The sequence below is a fragment of the Lissotriton helveticus genome, chromosome 7 (assembly GCF_964261635.1).
Source record: "Lissotriton helveticus chromosome 7, aLisHel1.1, whole genome shotgun sequence".
Taxonomy (NCBI): Eukaryota; Metazoa; Chordata; class Amphibia; order Caudata; family Salamandridae; genus Lissotriton; species Lissotriton helveticus.
This window is the reverse complement of record NC_136068.1, coordinates 1240010169-1240014944: the sequence shown is the minus strand read 5'-3', so window position 1 is coordinate 1240014944 and position 4776 is coordinate 1240010169. Positions and strand designations below refer to the sequence as shown.

At 38.7% G+C, this 4776-nt stretch overlaps 1 long non-coding RNA gene across 1 annotated transcript; it reads left to right on the top strand.

Moving 5' to 3' along the window:
• Positions 1–328: 328 nt before the first annotated feature.
• LOC144767312 (uncharacterized) lies at positions 329–1186 on the top strand. The gene is made up of 4 exons (XR_013598143.1): positions 329–389; positions 477–551; positions 650–697; positions 788–1186. It is a non-coding gene; the product is annotated as an uncharacterized LOC144767312 (long non-coding RNA).
• Positions 1187–4776: the final 3590 nt, after the last annotated feature.

Genomic DNA, 4776 nt, shown 5'->3' with positions numbered 1-4776 from the left:
ACGGCGTTTCCGATAATACATAAGGCATTTGCTTGAGCAGCATGTGTTTATTAATCACGCATTCGACATCCTGGACAATTAGAAGTTTGAGTTTAAAGACAAAACATCAAGACTAAAAGAAGCACATTCGGCCATTTTATATTCATCCCGGCCACTGGAAAGCAATAAAGTTTGTTGTTCTATAAATAATACCAGCTTACTAACGGACAATTGTTCCAGCACGTGTGAGCAAAATGTAGTGTCGCCATGGCACGATAGAATGTCCCCATTTCAACGCAGAATAATACCACAAAACAAGCATAATAGATTTGGTCCCTGTTTCATTTTCAGAAACCCGGCTTACTCTACATAGAGAGAATTCCACACAGAAGAGCATTGGAACTAAACAGGTACGAAGATGCAACCTTAACTGTTCTCAATTGCTGCTACCGTTTTTGACAACTTGGTTACTGATAGAATCAATCCTAACTTTTCAGAACATCAGCACACTGAGAACAATAACACAGAAAAGACTACCTAGATTCAGGCGCTCCGTGCCTGAACAGATTGAAGTAAGCAACATTGGTTTTTCAGACCAATATTGTATGCCATGACATATTTTAGACGGAGACTGTGACAAGTGTATTTAATTGAAGTTTTTTGTTTATAGATAAGACATGAGAAGAAATCCATGAGAATCTGCCGAATGGTTGAAAAGGTAAGAAGTCTCAAGCTGTAGCCCTAGATAGATATTGGAGTATTAAGCCACAAAAAAATATAGTAAGAAACTATCTATCATGTTTTTCAGAGACACTTGGTCCTGAGGAGAATCCCTTGAACAAAGGGATTCGAAACGCGTCGACCATCTTTTTAGGCCAAATCATCATTTCAAGAATTGTATGGTTTTGTTAAATCACGGATGGCCTATTTTTGAAGTTTGAAATTTATCATTCTTTGAATTTTTGAAAACATTTGTTACATCTGCATTGAAAAAGATTTGTTGTTGGCACCCCAGGGTTGGTCTAGAGTGAATGAAAGAAGGATGTATGTATGAATGTGGAAATGTGTCCAAACACAGGTATGAATGTGACACTATATGTGAGTATGAAGGAGAGGATGCTGATGGAAGATTGTTTAAAAAGAACACTAATTAGGTTCCAAAAAGGGTTTTGTTTTCGATGGGGAATTTTGTATAGATTGCATTGAGTATGGAAATTTTGTAATGAGTTGCATTTTGAAAAAAAGTTCTGATAATTGAAAAAATAAATTGATTAACTCAAACTGAAAGAGTGGTTAAGAAGGACTGGCTTTATTCATTTTCCTCCTTCTGAAGTAGCAAAACAAGTGGCAGTATTGGCGACTGTAGTTTGATTTTATTTTTCTATTTGCTGCATTTGTTTTTCGTGTATTTTTTCAGCCGGATATTGTGGGATAGTGTGCATCCCGAGTGGGATACTTGTGAGAGCCCCCACCTTCTTTTCTTGGAACAGACGCTGCCCGCTGTTCTTTAAGGTATGATACTTTGGGGAAGGGGTCCTTGTTGAATAGTGGCATTTGGTATATATGTCCTGAGTTTGTAATAGTTGTTTGGCCTCATTCTGCTCTTTTGTTGATGACAGATCTTCTCACTACAGTGAGACCCTACGTAGGGTGCCGCTGGATTGATTTCCAATAGTAAGTTTTGTATCTCGATTTACATGCTATTGCATGTTTTACTGCCGGTGTTACTATACTCTGTATTATCACGGATTCCTTGTGCTCCCTGTAGATTTAAGGATGTTTTGCATGAGCAGGTTTTTTAGTACACCTTGAGCTTGGGGATCATTTATCTTTTTACTTTATTTTTGGTCCGCTATGCATCTAGTGACCATTGAGGTGTTGGGGCCGTTTGGACCATTCGATTCTTTACTTCTTTTCGTGAACATTTTGGATTGTGTATATCTTTTCCTTCAGTGTTTCCATCCTTTGGTCACCTGATACTGGTTTGGATGCACGTTTCTGTTTTGATAGATGCACTAGTTCATTGGTTGGTGACGGAATTGGATTCAGGTAGTTTGGGGCACAGAGAATATGACAGTTTGTTTGAATATATTATATATTGTGTTAAATGTTTTTTAGGTTCTTTATCACCCTGTCCTGAGGAGGCCAGATTTGTTGGAAGGCAGAAACGCGACCGCGTCAACACTTTCCCTACAGAGGAGTCTTTATGTTGAAATGTTTTGGAATTTATGGCCACTTGACACACTCCTTGATTTAGGTTCTGTGTAACTACCTTTGGAACCAATTATGTCTGAATACCTCTGAGTGTACCTTCTAGATTTAATAGGAGGACACCGAGCTGTATTTTTGTTGGGTGAAGAAGAAATTATTTGTGATTCTCTTGTTGTAGAAATTGGTGTGTGTTGTCTTTATTTGTATATATTTGAGGACATATGTATGTATAATTGTTTACAGTGTAAAATGTGATAAAGAAAATTCACGGAAAATAACCGTTTGTGATTACAATAAATAAAATATGTAATCACATCCTCTTCTAGTAGTGATGGTTATTAGATTTTGATAGTAATAGACTAGTGGACAAATGTCACAAAGATAGGAGAATTTGTAGTCCCCTAATAGTTTAATATTTTGATATCTATCCCTCCTTTTTCCAATACTTCAGTTCCTTTGCATTTCTATTTGTCTCATATGTGCAGAACCAAATCTAGGGGTTGCACATCTATGTTCACATTACAGCACTGGATACAATGTGTTGAATCCAGTACTGTACAAAGGTGTCGGCTAAGAACAAAAGTGTTATGAAGCAGGCCCTCTTGGGTTGGTGTGTGATGCTGTTTGGAACTTATGAAACAGTTGGTGCATCCATACAATGTAGGTAATGAGCAGTACACTAATCATGGTCCCCATATTTGGTCTAAGACTATAGCTTGGTCTACTTGTCTGTAAATGTTATGTTCACGTGTCACCAGACAGTGTAGCTCCGACACCTATTCTTCTTTTGCGGGAATCCATACTAAGCCAAATCCCTGCTTATGCAGACCTGTGCAATGAAGCCTGCTATGACCATACATTTTATCCAGTGCAGTGCAGTGGGCATTGAATGGGTAATCACTGGTATTGTGGGAACTGCACCACTCTCCAATTCAGTAGTCAGCTAATCAAAACTAAGATCAAAGTATATGTCACAGATAACACCTAGGTGTCTTGCCTCACTAACAGCATTCGAACAAGGCCAGCTTTGCTTTACAAAGTTGTGAAGGGGACCAGTTCCAAATCTATAATATCTTGAAATGGATATACTTCAAGCAAGTCTCCTGCAGATCTTTATTGTGTGTTTTAGTAAAACATTCCAGTCCTCTTCTGGATAATCAATGCCCAGTAAGATCTGCCAGTTCTTTCTACTCTCCTGAATTTCAGGGTGCTTGTCAGCGAATTGAACATATGTGCCTCTACCACTTCCCTGCTCGTTCACATGAAAACAGAAGGGATTCACTTTTGTCCTAGTTTATTTTATACCTGAGAACATAAAAAATGACCTAACTAAGGGATGAAGGATGAAGTCATTGTTCTAGGGCCTAAAGATTAAGTAAGATGGCATCAGCACAAAGCAGAATATTGGACTGTTGAGCACTTGTGTCTTCTTCCCCTATTGATTGTGGTTGCCTAAAATCTGCTGCCAGGATCGCTAATGCTAAATGTGAAATAAGAGGCAAATGTGGGCAGCCTTTTCTCATCCCTACACAGCCTAACAAGTGAGCTGCAAGAAAGATTAATATTAGTCGGGCTTGACAGTTACCCCGTCAAGCAATAATACCTTAATCCATCAGCGTGAACCCCAAAAGTAAATAAATTATCCTGAGCTCAACCCCCTGGTAGGTATGACAATGAGCAGACAGGCTTAACTTAGGACAATGTGCAAAGAATGCGGCACTAAAACTATTATAAGGTCAAAACACCACAACCAGAAAAAATCAGAACTGAATTATATAAGTAATAAAAAACAAAATGAAATCAAAACAACAGAAATGTAACAAAGAGAACTGTTAGACCTGGCAGCCTTAGGGTGGTCTTCCCTCAAACCGTTTGCCTGCTTGACTCCAATTTTGCAGAAATATTTTAATTGGCCTTAGGACTCTGAGCACATGACCACTGTCAAACAGTGCTAATGTGCACATGCTCTCTCCCTAAACATGGTTTGATTAACTTATCCACTATTGGCATATTTGCTCTACCTATAAATCCCTACTAGAGAGTCCTACATGTGCCCTGGGCCTGTAAAATAAATGCTACTAGTGGACTTGCAACACTGATTGTGCCACCCACATAAGTAGCACTTTAAACATGTCTCTGACCTGCCACTGCAGAGCCTGTGAGTGCAGTTTACACTGCCATGTCAACTTCACATTAAAAACGTATTACCAATCCTTAAACTTCCCTTTTATTACATATAAGTCACCCCTAAGGTAGGCACTAGGCAGCCAATAGAACAGGATGCAGAGTAATCAAAAGGTAGGACATGTAATTGTAAGCTTGGCATGTTCTGGTAGTGAAAAACACCCACATTTGTTTTTCCCCATTGTGTGGCATACCCTTCTCAAAAGTTAACATTGGGTAGTCCTTACTAAACTTTTAAGCAGTAATGCCTGATTGAGAAGAGTTGTCATGTTTCATATTACTAGAATGGTAATGTTAAATCCTCTTTGCTGGTAAAGTCGAATATATCATTACCCTTTTATAAATACCACTTTTAGAGAGATGGCATGTTTCTGCTCTTAGACCTGTGTGCCTCCAACCCTG